This window comes from Syngnathus acus, chromosome 23 (genome assembly GCF_901709675.1).
Source record: "Syngnathus acus chromosome 23, fSynAcu1.2, whole genome shotgun sequence".
Classification (NCBI taxonomy): Eukaryota; Metazoa; Chordata; class Actinopteri; order Syngnathiformes; family Syngnathidae; genus Syngnathus; species Syngnathus acus.
The window spans coordinates 6,718,129-6,737,722 of record NC_051107.1 but is presented as its reverse complement, the minus strand read 5'-3'; the positions used below and the strand labels follow the sequence as shown (position 1 = coordinate 6,737,722).

Genomic DNA, 19,594 nt, shown 5'->3' with positions numbered 1-19,594 from the left:
CCGGAACACGGCAAAATGTGCACAGTATTCAAATAGTATCATGGCGTTTGCATCCCGAGAAGCGTGTCATAAATTCATTTCTGTTCCCCTGAAAATTGCTTATTCAAATTAAAACAAAGAACACAAGACAAAAATATTATAACTGTGGTAAAGAGAAATTTTGCACGAGTTTACAAACAAACGAATAAAGGCACACGCTTAGGCGGCTAATTGGCTAACGGTGTAATTACCAGACAGCTGCTCCCTTGTACCCATGCTGGCACGCCCAAAAAAAAAAAACCAACAACAGGTGAATAAAAAGCTAGCAGAAGTTCTCACAAACTGTGCTGACGTAGGAAGAAAAGTACTTTGGAGGAAAAAACAACAACAACAACTTTGGTACAGAAGTTGTCAATGGACACCTTAAGCAAATGTAGGAAAGAAAAACTTGTGTTTTCCTGAAATTGTAGCTCACAAAACAAAACTTAACAAATAAATGAATGACCCATGTAGACATCCCTGAAAAAGTCTCTGACACTTTGTTAAAAAGTCATCACGGGAGCAGCTAGAGAGCATTTTGCTCCATACGATGGGCATGCCAAAAGCGGCCGTGCCGAGACGCCGGCTAATCCGGCTCATTTGATACAAATCTCATTGCGGCCGGCTGAGGCCCGGCCGAGGACGCATCGGACAGATCTGACTCGGCTCCGCCGAGACCCGTCAATGCTATCGCCATCGTCGCGGAAACCGCTCAGGAAATAAATCCCCCGTGGATGGAGGGGGGGTGGGGGTTGAGGGAGGCTACTCCGGACACTACATCTGGGGGGGGGGGACTCGGCTGGACAGACGGGAGCGCCTCCAAGGCACCCCGAGCCGATCAATTCTTATCGGAAGGAGGAGGTAATTACATTTCATTAGCTCCCCGCGCTAATCCGCGCGGGCTGATGGGAATAGCGAGTCCGAGACAAAAGACGCTGAAAGACGGGAGGGAGGGAGGATGGACGGAACGCTGAGACCAAATAACACTCTTAAGCCTTGCTTTTGAAGATCCCAATCAAAGTTCGCCCATGGCACGTTACGGATAACAAGCAGGGGGAGGCCTTCCACGACATTTGGAGAGCAAGTGTTAGGGTTTACAGAGTGAGCGCCACCCTAACAGCAAGCAAGCAAGCAAGCCAAAGTTTTTCTTTAAACGCCTTCTGATTGGACGTCAGCATTACGTTTGCTTCCCTGCGCCGAATTATTATTCATAGGTGCGCGGAGCGTTCTTCACCTGCCAGGCTGGGCCGTATCCACCGCTAACGAGAAGTGAATGTTGGGGAAAAAGTGGGTCCGCGGGGAGCCGTTCTTCCAACGTCCGCTTTCACCTGACAGGCAAAATGGACATGGGAAGAAGGAAAAACGTGACGTCGTTAAGCAGACGCGCCGAGCGCGAAAGGGAAACATTCCGAGCGTTTGACACATCCTAACAAGCGGCCGACGCGTTGCCCTGATTTTCTTGGAGATTTATTGCCAATTTGCCGGCCGGCCGGCAGAGTGAAAGGATTTCTTCCGTTTTGTCCAAAAGGGAGCCGGGCAGTGATTGATTTATGACCCGGCGGCGCATGTCAGATGATCAAAGGACGACAAAAGAAACAATTAAAAGAAGCCATCCAAAATCATGTCATTCGGACTGATTTCTGAGCCATACAACTGCTGCTCCCTTTTATCTTTTCACACCAGCAGGAAATCAAATCCTGTCAGAGAGAGAAAAGGATTCTGCTCATGTTTGGGAATCATTTATGACCCCCCTCATCTCATCTCATCTCAAAAGGACCTTATTCAAATGATACACATTGATTTGTGGCCCCTGAAAGTACAAAAACCATGAAATGCAGATTCGAATGGCATTCAAATCAATCAAAGATCATCTTTTGTGCTAAATAATTGCCAAATAATTTCTGACCCCTGAAAAACAACAACTGTACATACAATATTGGGGCCATACATGAATGACCTATTTTGTTTGCATTCGTGATCAAGCACAGTAATGATAGTGTGGCGTCCTGATCTAATTGACGCTGGATGGCACGCCATTGCTTGCTTTGCAACCTCCTCCACGTTTCCTCCCTCACACTGTCACCCATCTTAATTCCAGCTGCAACACTTTCCCTCTGGCGGGAAAATCTTGCGTCATTCGTCATGCGCCGCTAATTGGTCAACTCAGATATCCCGCATCCCACCTCAAGCCGCCCGCCGATCACACGTCGTCGGCGCTCGCGAAGCACAGAGCGGTCGCCATCTTGTCGGCTACCGGTGATTGGCGCGGAATTAGCGCTGCTGTGCTAGGCTAACGTTAGCCGAGGAGGCGCTCGAAGGAAAAAGTTTACCGAGCTCTGCGATACACACGGAGAGGGGGATTTTTTTTTTTCCTTCCATTTCTTATTTTTTCCTCCTGCCAGCTCAATGACGGCTGCTGGATTTCTTTTTTAGCGAGGTGTGACATGCTGCACGGCGCCCCCCTCAGCGACGCGTGTGTCAGCGCAGGAGACGAAGCGAGGGCTTCCTCAAGTGTCTCACACACACACACACACACACACACACACACACACACACACACACACACACACACACAGAGGCAAGAGTTTTTTGTTGTTGTCAGAAGTGCTGAATAATAGTGCTGCGCTCAGCCGGCTCATCCAATTAGGCCCGCTGGGACTTTGCTGCAGTGGCATTGCCGTGTGCGTGTGCTCACGCGTGCGTGCATGCGTGTGTGTGTGTGCGTGTGTGTGCGTGCGCGTGTGTTAGTGACAGCTGGACCGAAAGTGCTAATGTTGTCAGGAGGATTGTGAATGTTTGGGAAGTGTAAACACGGTACAGTACCCCAACAAAGGCGGCAAGAGACGATTGCGCATGTGCTTTGATTGACACGTGTGTGTGTGTGTGTGTGTGTGTGTGTGTGTGTGTGCGCGTCACAGGATCTGACATAGGTCTACAGGCCAGAGTTGCAAAAACACCCTCGTACCAAAGATGCTGGGATCAGCTCACACCTCAAAGGACGATTTAAAAAAAAAAAAAAAAAAACAATCCACAATCGCTAGTGTTAGCTAATTTGAGACAACTGACTGTCGCTCGTTATGGCTATGTGTGTACATCTATAAAATTAGATATACGTATACATCCAGATACATTTGTGTCTGGGGGCGGGGTGACTCCCCCAATAACAACAACAACAAGACTATAACAAAACATTTAAACTAAACAATAGAATGTTTTCTTTCAAATAAAGAAAAAAAAGCATCCTCCGCCAAGACTCCAGAAGGATCCATCCGCCTACACACACGCACGCACGCACGCACGCATGCACACACACACACACACACACACAAACACGTACTAAAGGCAGCGGTCCCGGGGGAGAGACTGCATGTTCTTTCACACGTTTGGTGTGGTTGTGAAGTGCAGCTGCTTCCAAGTGACACGTCGCTACGCCACATCCATACATGCACGCATGCCACTGTATGTATATTCATGCATAGCGAATACACAAACAAGCACACGTATCGAAAGAAAGGGGAAATAAATCATACATCTGAATTGTTGCAGTCATCTGATTTTGCTTTCTTGCTATGAAAACGCTTGCACGTTTCTCGGAGCTAATTAGCGCTGATGAGATGACGACTTGATTAACCAACAACGGAAGAAGAAATGAACACGTCAAGCGTCGCCCGGGAAGCCCGCATTTTTCATGAAATGCACCTGCGCCCCCCTCACGCCGTCACGCGGGACACCTCATCAAGCCCGAGCGTCATTATTTGGACAAATACGTACGTAATTACGCTTCCTGCTTCGTCAACATTTTCAAGTGGTTTTCCCAGAGAAAAATGGCGTTTAACAACGCATATGAACTTATTGTAGTCGTACGTATACATGTACGTCTGCTTTGCCATGGAGCCAGTAAATATTTGAGTCATTAGCCTTTTGGCCTGACTTAAAGATGATTGATTGGTGGCGCTTGAACACAGTATCAACTGTCTATTACGGACTCTTCCGTGATATGGATAGCGCGCACGCACACAAATGTGGACTTACTTAAGCACTTAACAGGAGTCAATAGACTCTTAATGCGAGCCGCGTGATTTGCCGCATGAGCACACACGCCGTCAGGGGAGATAAGACGAGCATGGCGCTGCAAATAGCGCCCGCCCGCCCGCCTGCCTGCCTGCGTTGCTGCCCGCCTGCCCGCCCGCCCGCCCGCCCGCGTGGCACTTTCTTGTCCTTCCGAAAGGCTTTTTTTCCCCCATTTGACATGATTTTTAACGACAGGAGCGACACGCAGCCCGTCGCACGGACACGTGCGCCCATCAAAGGCGCGTTGCTTTCTTCTATTTGGCGCGGCCTCGCTCGCCAGTGGGCGGAGGGAGGGCACGTTAAAGCGGCCCAATGAAATATTCAAAGATGCCCCGCAGTCAAGCTTGCGGACATGAATCGGCTTTTAAGCGTGCTTAAATATGGCTCGAATCAGCCCTCATTTTCAGGAAACAACGAGGCCAGCCGGAGGAAAGGCAGCGTGTGTTTCCATGGCAACCGGTTCCTATTCAATTTGAGCGCCAAAACCAACGATGGAGACGGACTCGCTTTGTGGGTTCTTTCGGCAACTTTGTCAACACAAACGTCAAATTGGCACCGAAGCTGGTCACTTTTTCATAGGAGGGAACCAAATTGTTGGTTGTTGTTTTGACACGGACATTTTACAATACAAACAAGGCTGTCTTCAAAAGCATTTTTGGAACAAATGAATTGCATTTCATTTCAACTGGGAGACTGGATTTGACATCCTACGACATACGACGAGCTCAGTCATGAAACGACGCCGCAATTGCGCCCGATGCCGATCAACCAAGTCGCCTCCGTTGCTGCGGCTGGGCAAAAATCAAAGAAGCAAGCAGAAGAAGGGAAGGAACGGCGGGAGCGCGTCGGAGAAATGTCGCCGGAGCGGCGGGGGCGTCGCCCGACGTGGCCCGAGTAACGAGGCCGGCGTTGCGGGGGACGCGGCTAATGCGGCAACATGAAAGCGCGCTTGTTTGGAACACGCCACGCCGGCTGCCTTCCCGGCACTTAGATGTGACACCCCGCCGGCTCGGTGACACGCACGCACGAGACGTATTTATGTAGCTTCCGCACGCAAAACACACTCAGGATACTGCTAATGAATGTCAGGTGTCGCTAACGGAACTGCCGTGAGCCCAAACGCCACAAGGCAGAATCCGTCACCGAAGCAGAAAGATTCGACTTAGTGACTTTTCTCAAGACTTCAATTCCCACCAAGAAACAGATGATTGATTTTGACGTCAACCGCAAAGAGCCCGAGAGGGACGGTGTTCATCCTCTCTCTCGTCATCCGACGGCCTTGTGCTAATTAGCATCGGCCGCGCCGCCGGGGTTACGATAAATTGCTGAGATGCGCGGGGAGGTCGAGGTCAACGGCTCTGCAAAGACAAGAGCTGCCTGCGCACAAGTTTTATCCAAGAGCCAGAGAAAATGCAGACAACAAGATCCGGCTTGAAAACCAGCTTCGGAGATTTCGCTGTCTGTCGGCACGTGTATTTAAGTAGCGGACGCCAAATGTTTGTCACGCGCAGACGAAGCAGTCCCGTCGAGCAAATAACGTGTCAGAAGCCCGGGGGGGAGGGGGCGGGGGGCTGGCAATATGTCACCACGGTAACACCTGGAAAAGTCAGCCAAATGCCAGGTCACGGCACTCCAGCATCAAACCACAAAGAAGAAGTCGACGCAGAAGAAGGAGAAGGAGCGCACGCCTGACCTGCTTTGTTATCGTGAAGACAGACAGGCGGGCGGGGGCGGGCGGGCGGAGACGGGGGCGAGGTGACGGCCGTTCAAAATGGATTCCGCCGTCATTAACGTTGCACACTGACGACTCCAAAGCAACTTTGACAGCGAAGAAAAAACAAATTCGCTCCCGGCGTAGCTCTGCTCGGCGCCCTCTAGTGGAACCTAAACCACGTCTTGGCGAAAGGTGCTAATTGCTAGCTAAAAGGCAGCTACTAGAAACAGCTCGTCAAAGGTTGTATTCCGCAGCACTTGTCAAGGCGCGTCAATGGTGACGGCTGCTTTCAACGCCGAGCGTCTGGGGAAAGCTTTTGTTTTTATTTTGCTCCGTCGTCAAAGGAGTTTGTCAGGAAATTTGCCAGCGAGGGCGGATTGACGGAAGAGCAAGAAGAGAGAGTCATTAGAGGAGATTTGTCACGTTAACAAAAGGAGGAAGAATGCGCCGACAGACAGGGAAGAGACACGGCTGGGCCGGGCGGGCGGGCGGGGCCGGAAAGACGCTTTCGCTCGTCTTTGGCGTGACAGCGTCAAGATGACAAATGCCAAGTTGACAGACGGCAAGTTGACAGGCGCAAACTTTGGACGCCTTTCACACGTGACGCCGAGAGGGCGTGCGGCGCAATCTTTCTCCTTTTGTTGGGAGGCGGGGAAAAGCTCATTTCATGCTGGCTACCAATTTGTTGAAAGAAAATGTCCTGGATGAAGAGAAGGACAAAAGTCCCAGAGAATGCTTGGCCAACTCGATGCCTGGGAATGCTTTTCCCTGCCTCTCCAGATGTTAAACAGGCTCCGCTCGGATCCTTTTTGACCATGCAAAAAAAACAGAGCAAAGCGAGGCACGCTCAAGAGAAGAGGATAAGATAAGGACGGGGTGTCAAATAATAGTCGTCGGCGGAGGGGTGGGATGCGAGACCTCGGCTGAGCTGAGCTGAGCTCAGGTGCGTTTGTGAAATGAAGGTGGCAGCGGCGGCTGACGGGCCAAACGGTTCCCCGAGGCTTAGCGCGCACGCTGCCTGATTATGGCACCGCCGCCGCCGCCGCAAAGTGAGATGGCGCAAACGGCGGAGTTGATGGAGCGTCCCCCGAGGCAGCTTTAGATAAACACCTCGCGCCGACTCTTTGGGATTGAGCTGCCGGAACCTCCGAGTGGAAGAATTATTAGCATTTGTTAATGAACGGAGGATGGATGTGAAATTCGGAGGGGCCGGCCTTAATAACCTTTTTCTACGGAGGGCAAAATGCTCGCAGATGCTCGCCTATGCTCGCCCATGCTCTTATTTCCCGTGACCCACTTTGCCGACATCATTTATTAGCAAAGGTGCAAGTGTGGAGGTGCGCAATTTCATTAAAACCTGCCAGGATGGGTTACACACACGCACACTCACACACACACACGCGCACACACACACACACACACACACACACACACACACACACACACACACACACACACACACACACACACACACACACACACACACACACACACACACACACACACACACACACACACACACACACACACACACACACACACACACACACACACACACACACACACACACACACACACACACACACACACACACACACACACACACACACACACACACACACACACACACACACACACACACACACACACACACACACACACACACACACACACACACACACACACAGACACACACACAGACACACACACACACACTTCAAGTCAAGTTCAGCTGCATTATTAAAGCATCTCCAACCAATCACAAACACTCAACAATATTTCACATTGCTTTCCTATCTTGCGTTTGGGTATTTTGTATTGGAGTCAGCCAGCCAATTGGCTCAAAAAGAGGAAGTGAGGAAGGAAGGAAGGAAGGAAGGAAGGAAGGAAGGAAGGAAGGAAGGCAACATTTCAACGACGGTAATAATGAAAGCGCCGACATCGTAAGCCGTGTCACCTGCCAAGCGCGAGGGAGAAAACATGATCAAATGCGTCTGAGGGGGCGTTTCTCTTCTTTTTTTTTTTTGCCGGATGAAAGTCCAAGTCCCCCCCGGGGACAGAGCCACGGGTGCCAGCAGGGTCGACATGATGAAAAGCCGCCTCGGAAAAAGGATGCAGATGAAGATGACGACGGAGCGGCGGCGAGATAATCAGAGCGGAAAAAGAGCTCAAAGACGGCGGGGGCGTGAAGGGTAATTTTTTTTTTCTTCTTCCAGGAATCTGCTGGTGGCGCCATGCACCTTTATCCCGTTGTTTTTATTTGCCGCCTCTCACAGGGATTTTTGATTATATCCCGGGCAAAGCTTATGGAGGCTGCCAGTCAAACGCCGCCAATATCGCCGCCGCCGCTCGCTCATGAATTCATTCCCCTCCGCATGTTGCTATTCATATTAAAAAACACGCTCATCATATTAAAGCGGCACGCAGTGCAGCCATCTTGTTTTTTATTAAAGAGGGAGCGAGCGGAGGCGGGCGCCCAACCAACGAGCGAGCCAGCCAGCCAGCCATCGGGCGGGTCCTCCGCCCTGGACCGCTTGGGCAGCTTTTGCCATCTTTCCATCGGCAAAAGGGCGCCGCCACGCTATCTGGCTGTGGCAGGCATCACCCCACTTTGGCCCCCCAAAATTCCCCGATTGATGTGCACAATCCCTTAATCCGCTCTCTCCCTTTTTCTGCCACCGTCCCGCTTCCAACTAAAATACTACAGTGGAACAAAAAGAAAGTGTCAAATCTCTACTTGTACTTTGAGGTATACACGATGGACTTGGATTCATTGCATTTTCCAAAAAAGAAACAATGTTAAATGCGTTCAAATAATAAAGAGTATTCATTGATGGCATGTGCGGTTTGGTAGCTTGGCGAGAGCGAGACGCCGCTCCCTTCTCATCCCTCGTCCCCGACGACCCTGTCTACTGGCATCTTATTAAAAACAAACAAGGACAAAAAGCCATGCGGGAATTGCACTTGACCAAGTTTGTCCAAGTCAAGATTTGAAGAGCAACAAGGCTGACGTGAGCCAAACTTTCAGGTCCTCGTCATCAGGTGGCTTTGGCCGACAGAGATGGACATGGCCGGGAGGGAGAAAGAGAGACAAGCTGAATTCTCTTTTGACACTCAACTTGGACTCGGTGGGTGGGTGGGAGAAAATCACGGAGCCAACGGGATGCCGTGAGGTGGGGGCTCTGGCAGGGACGACGGGCGTTCTGTGCATCAGATTTTGGATTTTTTGCGAGGGGGAGGAGCCGCTGCCTAGCATCCGAACCGATTTAAATCCAAAAAGGCGTCGCATCGCAACTTGTCTTTTCCCCCTGACAACCACCAAACGTTTGGCGCCCGCGATCGCCGTGGCAACGGGGGCCCACCTGTTTGCGTCTGGCAGATGGGTGCAATCAACACACACACACACACACACACACACAGAGACAACTTGTCGGAGCACCTAATTGCTTGTGATTGTTAGCTAACGGCCGACATGTTTTTTATTTAATGAAGACGCCTTTTGGTAATGAGCTGCCGCTGCTGCTGCCGCCGCTGCTGCCGCCGCTGCCGCTAATTCAATCATGTTCAACATTGGGGCGAGCGAAAATGCCGCCGTGCGCCACGCTCAAAAACAAAAGAAACCTTGCTTTTCAAGTGTCCATGCCATTCGGTTGACTTGAATATTGTCTCAGCGAGCTAACTCGCAAATGATTGTTTGTTCGTTACTTTCCGGCCATAATAAGCAAAACGATGAACCGCGTGCTGCTTCACCACCACCACCACCACATCGTGCAGCCATTTTGATCAACTGGCACGGCGATGACCTAAGTGCTCGGCCGGCGGCGGGGGTCGGCGAGGTGGCTTTTAGCGCGGCGGTCGGGCTCAGCGAGAGGGCGGCGGCGGCCGGCGGCTCTTCCGCCCGACTCTTTGTTAGCCTTCTTTTATCCGCTTGACGGCCAGGGGAGCAAAATCAATGGCGCCGCTGGACGTCGCTTTCGCTGCTTCGCAGTTTGACTTCTTGCTTTTTATTTGCACCTTTGCTAAAGTCCTCTCTCTCTCTCTCTCTCTCTCTCTCTCTCACTCTCTCTCGCACGCGCGCACACACACGCACACACACACACACACACAGACCGCCCTGCATTGTTTCCGACCTTTGAGGGGACGTGACATAAAATGGACTTTTTCTGAGCTTGTAAAGTCAGTGGCAACCTAATTGAGACATTTGTTGCCATTTTGATCTAGTAGATATTCTCGATTTGATGCAAACCCCCTCTTCAGTTTGGCAGGATGCAGGATGGAGGGAAAGAAAAAAGACAAAGTAAAGGGAAGAAGGATGGCGAGTATAGAGCCCTGACCCCCGACCCCCCCCCAAAAGAAGCTTACGCTTGAGCCATGGAGTCATGGAGCGCCTGGCACGAGATTTAGATGGGGCAATGCACAATATGTCTCCTTTAATTGACCGGTCTCCGGCGGAATGGCGTCCCCTCTTGGCGCTCCTTCATTTTGCAGATCTGGCCACCTTTTTTTCCCCAGTCGCCCAAAGTATGACAAAAGAGGTAGCGGTGGAATTCTCTGGAGTTTCAATTAGCACCGCGCTCCGCATGAAATATGAGATGGGGTAGAAAAAAAACAATAGCAGCGACGGCCGCTGTTTTCCGGCTTCCTCCAATATTCCGCCAAGTCACTTTGCGCAGCAATTGGCCTCGTGAGGATGGCGCAGGAAGTGCTCACTTAACAGGACGCCAAGCCCGTGGACTGGTCGCTCGCGGGGCACATCCGGACCGCTCCGGATGGATGAGCGCGGCGGTTGCCGTGGCAACGTGGCGTCGGCGCATCATGTGCGGGCTCCGCTTTTTCTTTTTTTTAATCTGCAGCCGTGTAAAAGGCGGCCAGCTCGCAGGCTGTCAATTTGCAGCTTGAGCGGCTTCAAGGTGAGCCCGGCCGGAGACGCGCCGCACGTTTTTTTCCCCGCTGTTGCCACCGCGCACGGACAAAGCCATTTGTTGGGACCCGGATGTACATAATTGCTGTAATTGTCATCGGCCGGCGATGTTCAACAGCAGATGTGTGAAGCGATCAAGCCAAGCGTCAAATTGCAAGTGAAAAATGACCATAAAAGGATCAGGGAGCGTGCCGTTTTGTTTGCTGGACTTCCTAGCTAGCTAGCCCGCCTTTGGCGGCTACCGATTAGCGGCAGAGCGGCTTTCCGTGCAGTGATCCAAATCCTAACGCGGCTCGCGGACCGACGAGAAGCTTGAAAATTCATCGAATCAAGCAAAATATTGGGAACAGCTCTGGGCCACATTAAGCTAGCGCCCGGTGTTGCTAGCCTTCCGTCCGACAAGCGTGGCGCGTTCCTCATCAAAGGAACCGGACCAGGCCAATATTTGCCGCTAATTGGGAGAGGAAAAAAAAAAAAAAAAAACACACAAACGCGTGAAGCAGATGGACGGACCAAACGGGAAGGAGCGCGAGATAACAGTCGAGCGGCGGTGGAAAGACACGAGGAGGCTTCGGCGGCCAAATCGGAGGCGGCAAAGAGGAAAGAAAAAAAAAAAGAGGATGATTCACGCGGCAAAGAGGGAAAAAAAAAAGCGGGATTCACACGACTGCGCCTCCTTTTTCGCCATCCTCACTCTAGCTACAAAAAAAAGATGCTAATTAGAGAGGCCGGCTGACGCGAGGCAGGTTTAAAGGCTAATTAGCATAAAAATCCTCCATGCCGTATTTTTACCCCGTCTAATCAACACCCTCGCACGTATGCGCTTCTCACATGTGAAAGGGGGGGGCACTTTGACGCAATTAGAATGGAAATTAGCATCCCGGAGAAGAAGGCCATTGTTTTTTCTCGTCACTTTTTGTTGCCGAGGAAGAAAAGGGGACGGCGCATGGCAGTCTGTCAGACTCGGCCCATTTCAAAACAAACGCCTTTTTAGATTTTTGAATTGACACGCACGCTGGTTGCATTTGTTGCACTTTTTTCACCGATTTCATTCGAGTTTTGACTGCGGTCCCAAAGGCGCCCGCCCCCGAGGAGACCGGACCGGGTCCAAAGCCCCAAAATGGGGTCACGGCCGCAGCTCCGACAGATGGCGTCGATCTGCTATCGATGATGACCGCCATGAAGATAAAGTCGCCTTGGGGGAAGCATGTGCTAGGCTCAAGCTCGCCAACGACAGCCGGCGCTGCGATCGGCGGCTTGCGATTAGTCGCCGCAGAAGGAGGAAAAGTTGGCCAGCCGGCGCGCTTCGCTCTCGGGTTGCCGTGGCGCTTTGCAGAGACGTTCGCCGCCCCGTCGTCGTGACGACAGCGCGCACCCGCGTGGGCGAGACAATGTATCGCTCAATTGATTTATTCATTGAAATCAAACAAATACTGTTTGAACAATACTGATTTAATTGGAATATTTCTTCATCTTCATGACTATTCTATTGATAATTAAGGGAAAAGGGAATCAAGCAATAAGTTAACAATCAAACGTCAAATGACATAGTGACAGAACACAAGTCACGTCTCGAAAAAGGGCGAGGTGTTTACACGGCGGGGCGGGCGTGCGTGCGTGCGTGCGTGCGTGCGTGCGCCGGCCGGATCTGTCCTGGCTCAATTAGTCGCTCGCAAACGGCCGTAAATCAGAGCCACAGCCAGCTTTTATTGGGCCACGGCGACGGCTAATTTGTGTTCACGCCCCCGAAAGCAGCAAAAGGTCAGCGGCGGGCGGGCGCACCTTTCAGTCGATGGAGCGGACGAGATCGATGCGGCTAATGTCGGCCGGCTCGCTGCTGCCGAGGAAGGGTGCACAAATACCTTCTTACTGTTCCTTACTTCCTACTTTTCGGACCTGTCCTCGCCATCACAGGCGAGATGGTTATTTCGGGCGGCAAAAGTGTCCGTGGTAGCGCGCGCACGGCACGCGCGTGGCGTGGCCCCCCCCCCCCCGACGGCTGTTGACGAGCGCACAATAACACAAAGAGATCTTTTTCCCACGTCGCTTCTAATTATTTCTCCCTGCGTAATTTAATCCGCCGGGGCGCCGATTTTTCCATTCCCTCTCGGTACGCCGCGAGGCATTCGCCCGCCGCCGTTGTCTCTGAAATTGGATTATGATAACCTGTCAGCGCTTGAATTCCGCAAGGTATTAGCGTCGCCGCAGACGATGGCGACGGGGCGAGTGGCGTGGAACGAGGCGCCGCTCCCGCTTTCCTCGCTGACCTCTCGCAGCGACATCCAGTAACACGGCGACTCGCCGTCTCACTCTTCTTTTGTTCAAAAGGAAGCGACTCATTTCAGCGCAACATAGTTCCTACAACGAGACGGCGGCACGGCACTAATTTTGTCGACATGAACCGCTTCAACTTGTTTTGTTGAGAAGCGGCAACCAACTCGGGAGCGAGCGTGTCCACTCTGAGGCGCTGGGAGGAGGAGCTCCTGGGCCGACGGCCTCATCTCCATAAATTCCTCTGAACACTCAAAGTTCACTCACAGTGCAGGGAGATTTTTTCTCTCTCCTCTTGGCGAGTTCAAAAGTGTCCGTGTTGCATTTTTAACACACTGGAGCCACCCGTGTTGCATAGGCGGCCCTCTTACCGGAGGTCCAACGCGGGGCCGCTTTTCAAAGCGGGATTCGCAAGCCGCGGCTAACGAGAATCGCCGGCGCAGAGTGAACCCAACCAAAGGTTAGCCGCAGGTCACGTGACCTCAGGCTTTACGGTTTATTTCCGGCGCTGCCTTTCCGGCGCAGGTGTTGAGCTCGGTAACCTTTCCAAAGCTCGCCCCCCCGCTGTTAGCGCCCGCGTGCGTGTTGGCCGTGCAGGGGAAAAAGCCGACTTGACGTGGCGTGGCGAGGCGACCGAGATTAGCCGCGTGCCGACAGTTATTGCCCGGTGCGCAATAAGAGGCGCCATCGCTGACTTTTAAAGGTCGGCGTGGCGAAACGAGGCGGTGCCGGAGGGACGGCAAATCACCGTACAAAAGAGCCACGGGGGAGGCAAAAGCGAGGACACGCCTGACGCACGTCCACTTGACGAACTTTGAACTCCAAAGCAACACCAGCCAACCTTTTCTCTTTTATTGTCACGAGGCAGAAATGATTTGTTTTTTTTTGGGGGGGGCTTCCCGGTCACCGGCGGGCAGGATTATGCGAATGAGGCCAATTGTGACAATACAGAGATGGATGGCCAGATCTGCCCATGGGTTTTAATTTCACTCTTGATGCAGTTATTTGGATGGCAGCTATTCAAATGGCACACGTCGGGTCGAAGGCAGCATTCATCACTGGGTTCTCCCCAAATATGAAGTTGCCGCTGTCATCGTTTTGACTAATGCGCTCATTGCAGCCTTGATGGACGACGTTGAAAAGTCTTATCGGTCTACGCGGACAAAATAAATGGCGACACGGCGGCGGCCTACGCGGGCCACGCACAGGCATGAGCCAATCGATACGTCTCGCATGGGGCCGCCGCCAACCCCGTGTGAAGAAACGCTTGTATATTTCAGCGGCGGCGGACAATCGATGGCGGCAGATGGATGAATGACACGGCGAGACGCCTCCACACGGCCGGCTTTACTTGCGCGCGCGAGGATCAATGGGTGTGATGGACGAGCGACGGGTGCGGCGGAGCAAACCACCACGCTTCCCTCCCGTTCGGAGGTCAAAGGTCAACCATTTAACTAAATAAAAACAATAGAGCAATTCAAGCTTAAGAAATACGAAATGAATGAAAAACCCAACGGCAATACAAATTGAAGAAAGTGGGATCAAAATCTCTTTTGGGGAAATGCTATGCAATCGCGTTGTGGGAGGAAACAACATTTCATTAATAGACACACACAGGTCAGATTTGTATCTTGCATGTGTGCGCGTGTCAGCAGGTGTTGCAACAAGAGCCAAGGAGGAGAGGCGCCTGCCTGCCTGCTCGCCCGGTTGGCTGGCTGGCGCCGCCATTTTGATGAACGACTTCATTGTGGCGCTGGCGCGTCCTCGCCACCGACGGACGGGCCAATCGCAGCCTGGCTGGCGTTCCGTTCGGAGCATTCCAAACAACTCAAATGCCGCCGGGACATTTTTCACAATACCCAATGTAGGAAAAGGCAAAGAATGACGACAAAAATGGCCGCCGCAACTTCCTGCACGCTGACGTGGGGTCAGAGCGGCGGCAGGTGCGAGGCGCGCCGAGCAGATGCTTCCCGCCTTAATTACCTTCGACAAGGCTAACTGGTGTGTGATGGAGGAGCGCGCCGCGGCAGCTGGGTCCACCCATCCCTCCCTCCCTCCCTCCCAGAAAAAAAGACCCGCGCTCTGATGTATTCAAATGCATGCGTGGCAAAGTCTGTCGAATGTCAAGTGAGCTAATCGGAAAGACGGAACGCGACCATCCGGATGAGCGACGGCCCGGGACCGCCGTTGCCGTGGCGGCCAATCAGGCGACACCGTCCAGACTAAGCGGGAAGCAAATCCACGCGTTGATAGCGAGTGTTGACTGCCATATTGATGGCTGACAACCCATGAATCATTTTGAAAATTGGGTGGGCCGAATTCGGTAGGCTCGTCCGTCACGAATTGAGCCTCGAGAGGGTCGGGTCCGTTTTTGGCTGACTTCCCCGTGGCCTCCTCGCTCCACTTACATCAAAAGCGCGAGACGTTTTTTTTTCCCTCTTGATCCGCAGCCTCCGAGCACAATCGATGAGAAGCAGAAACGCGGGCCGCTGTCGAACACATGACCCCCCCCCCCCTTGCTCAACACGCCCACTTCCTGGTTACAGAGGTGAAGCATCACCACGGGCAACGGGCCAAAGGAGGGGGAGGAGAGGGGTGAGTCAGGAAGGCTTGTGAAAAGATGCAGGGGGGGGGGGGGGTCGATATTTTAGTGGATCATGCGTGCACACACACGCGGCGGCGTGGCATTCTCAAGTATTTGCCGCGCGTCATGAGTTAAATGTTGCCCGCGTTGGGAAAGCGACTAGAAATTAATCTCCCGGCCTGCCGCTGACACCGCAACCAGTCTTAACTTGGACTCCGCCATCATTAAAGCGGCCATTTAACGATGCGAGCGGGAGATTTCTTTTTTTTTTTTGCCGTTTCTTTGAAAATGTCAGCCGATGATATTTAAAGGCACGAAGAGGATGGCGAGAGCCTGCCTCGGTCGTCTTCTTTTCTTTTGCGCTTCAAGTCAAATGAGAAGCACAAAGAGATATTTTGGATGACGTCACACGTGGCTTCACATCCAGCTGCTACATAACGTTACCTGCAAAAAGTCAACCTAGATGACACGCTGACAAAATGACCAAATTGATCCAAAATGACGTGGATGTATTCTCAATCGATTGCAAAATTGTTGCAGATGAAATCAACTTTCTCCCAAATTAAAAAAAAAAGGCTCGAGTGAAACTACTTTGCGAGACCGTTTTTTCCTTTAAATGATCATGCTAACACTGCTTTGGGCTGAAAGCAGCAGTGCGGAGTCCTGGCAGGCAGGCAGGCCCGCCCGCACGCACGCACGCACGCACGCACGCACGCACGCCCGCCCACGCGCATTTCCTGTAGCGAGCGGCCTCCACACACTCCAGCGAGCGGCCGAGCGCCACCGGAGCCGTCAGGAGGGTCCGCCTCGCCAGTGCGCCTCCATTAGTGTTGGTGCACAAGAGAAGAGGAGGCGGGGAGGGGGGTGGGCTCGCCATCCACGGCTCCCACACGATTTTTTTTTTTTTTTTTTAATGGCTTCTAATGGAATCTCGTCAGCGACGACGACGTGCACTTTGCCTTTAATTCTGTCAAGGCAATTAGGTGGCCGCGTGGCGCTCCGTCTGACATGTATATATGCGCGTTTTGAGTGCGGATGAATGAAAAGGCTTTGAACGGCGGCGTGAAAGCCAGCCGTGGGAGGTTTTATGCGGCTGGCTGGCGGGCGGGCGGGCGGGCGGGCGCTCACCCGGCGCAGCCCGCCTGGCGCGGCATGGCACGGCACTCCCGACAAACACTTTTTGCCACTGGGGGGGGGGAAACGATTCTCTTCCGGCGTTTATTGGCACAGTATTCCGCCAAGTTGTTTGTACAGTCTGCATATGATTTGGCGCCGCCACTGCCGACCACTAGATGGCGGCACACCGTTCAGTTTGACGTCTCGTCATTTTAACTAAAAAAAGATGGACAGAGTTTTTGCTTGAGATTACAGAATGCCAACGCCTCTCAGATTCCGCCGGTTCGTTTTGACAAGTTCACGCGTCTCGATGGCGTCGAGGGACATCCAATTAGCGGCGGCGGCGGCACCAGGGGGGCATTGTTTGGCAGGAGGAGGAAAGCGAGCGAGGCATGCTGACGGCAAGTCAACTGCCATCTTGGATTCACCTGGCAGCCTTGACAAGAACGGGGGAGCGGCCGGCCCCCTTTCCTTCCCTGCGTGGATTCAATCCTGAATGCGTTTGGAGATGGCTCGGCGTGTCATATGGGCGAGCGGGCAGATGGTCGCCGGCTTCATTAAACACACTTCAAAAGCCATTGGCGCCGCGCGAGCCAAATGCACACAAACGCACTAAAGTGAGGCTCCCAAGACCCAGAAAGCAGTCCAAGCCAATGCGTAATGCTTTGGGGGAGGCCCAACACGATGGCTTTTGGTTCCGCAGCAGACGTACAAAAATGCTACGACAGCCTCGGGTACTCGCTTGACACCAATTACTACTTTCCTATTGACGGCAGCGCGTTTGGTCCTCCGTTGCGCTTTAGCACGTGGACGCGCCGTCACTTCGCGCCGTCACTTCGCCGTCCCTCGGGAACGGCAACAATAACAAGGCCTTGTCGGCGGTCGGCCGTTATTGTAAGCAGATTGTTTTGATAGCCCGGCGATATTAGCGGCGCGCCAACAAAGGCCATTATGCGCCGGGCCCAAAGAGGTTAATGCGGTTCGGCGACCTCATCTGCGGGACGCTAACGAGGAGGACAAATTGTCAAGATGAAAGCCGCTCGTGCCGAGACGTCTCCATCGCAATAGGGAGCGCTTAAAAAGGGCTCAAAGTAAGGTGCAGAGATGCTAGCAGTCGGAAAAAAGGATCCATTCACGGGATTCGGACCGGTTTACAAACGGCGCTGGCGTCAGAAAAAAGAAAGAATAAAAAGCGACGCCCCGCCAAGTCGGAACATATTCCAAATTTTAATGACCCCCGCGGGTTATTGTTAAGCGTCCTCACTCCCTCCAAGAGTGCCGTATAAAATCTGCGGGGAGAAAAGTGCTCGAGCGGACCTCCGCCTTATCTTTTTTTCAGCCAACGCCGGCGAATACGAAAGCCGACAAGTGAAGCGCTTGAAGCAATTCAACTGTGCCATTTGATTCACGTGTGGGGGGGATAACTACTGTGGGCAAAACACTTATGCGGTGCGTTAGCGTAGCGGCTAACCGGGGAAGGTGAGGAAGCGCTCGAGATAAAACACGGCTCGACGGGTAAATGCTAATGCGGGGGCTGGAGAAATGCCCCCAAAGTAGCAGAAGCGCCTCGCTGGCCGCCACCTCGCACGTTCCGACTGGAGTCTGTTCCACGCAAACTCATCATGGGCGCGCCCCGACCGCTCGCTCGCTCGCTCGTAGGCGGCGCTGGACCGCTTCTCCACTTGCTGGAGCTCGCTAATTAGATTCCATCAGAGATGTTAAAAATATCTTCCGATTAGACGGCGTTTCGGCGCGCCCGACCGCGCGGAAAGATGCCAAGACGGAGACCGTGAGTAGAAATCGAAAAGGAAACGTGGGGATCGTCAAAAAGGAAGCAAGAGCGGATTTAGCATTTGTGGAGGGAATACAACAAACAAAAGAGGCATTTATCGCTCACTCGCGGCAACAACGAGGCGCTCTAACGCCGATGATACGAAGGCACGTTTGGCGCGGCGTTGTGGCGATGTTCCGCGTGTGACCCCGGTTAGCGGGCTGTCGCATTGTTTTGGGAATTAGCCGCAGAAGGAGAGATTAACCCTCTTCCACAATGTAATCAGATTTCACGTCTTTTTTGTCAGCCAACTCATCTCATCTGCCTCCAGAAGGGGGAGGGGGGGGCGGGTTGGGGGTCTCACCGCCTCGCCTCAGCATTGTGCGCTTTCATTTCCCAAATGCTCGTTTAGCGTTTCTCGCCGCCTCCGTCCTTCTTTTTGGGATGTTGTTGCTCGTTAGCGCCTTGGCGGAGGCCTGACGACGAGTCGGACATTAAAGAAGGCGTGTGCTCTCGGCGAGGCTTCCTGACAACTTTACGACGCACACACAAAGCGTCTTCATTACTTTCAGAGGTGACAACAAACACGCGCGCGCGCAATGTGGGTGTTGCCGTAATTAAAACCGCCACTCTGTTGGACAGGATGGCCGTTAATGGGAGGTGGACGGAGGCGAGGGCACGGAGGGGATGGGAAGGAAGGGGAGTCTGCTGTGGACCTTTCTTTAATGAGGATCCTAATCAACCCCGGAGAAGCTGCCCTGAGACCCCCCCCCCCAGGTTCATTAGAGCGGGGAAAACCTGACGAGCGGCTGCCGTGACTCAGTCACTGAAAGTTTTTAGCCAACTCACAAAGCAAGAAAAAAATCCTTCCGATACAATACAAAGGTGAAACTTAGCAGCAGTCAGAGCAAAATCTCAAGGAGGACTTTGTCTTTGCAAATAACCGCGGCAGACAATCCGTGACTTTTTCGACGTGGGGCTTTTCTGCGGCTCGACCGGCGACGCGCCGGCTTCATTTTCGCTCTCCAAATTTCAAGGGGCGGGATTCCTGGAACTGGCCACTTGAAAACAAAATGTCAGGGTTCAAGCACGGCTTGATGACACTTTATCTGTCTACGCGTGATAGAG

At 52.7% G+C, this 19,594-nt stretch overlaps 2 protein-coding genes across 4 annotated transcripts in view; both read right to left on the bottom strand.

The window, feature by feature from the left end:
- celf2 (cugbp, Elav-like family member 2) overlaps positions 1–19,594 on the bottom strand; it is an 85,410-nt gene that overhangs the window by 61,903 nt on the left and 3,913 nt on the right. The gene's annotated exons all lie outside the window — the stretch shown is intronic.
- LOC119116958 (RAB3A interacting protein (rabin3)) overlaps positions 16,684–19,594 on the bottom strand; it is a 29,079-nt gene continuing 26,168 nt past the window's right edge. Inside the window, exon 14 of one of the 2 annotated variants that reach the window (XM_037242814.1) lies at positions 16,684–16,702. The gene's annotated coding sequence lies outside the window, so the exon portion shown is untranslated. The remainder of the gene's footprint in view (positions 16,703–19,594) is intronic. The other variant, XM_037242817.1, reaches the window with a different exon arrangement.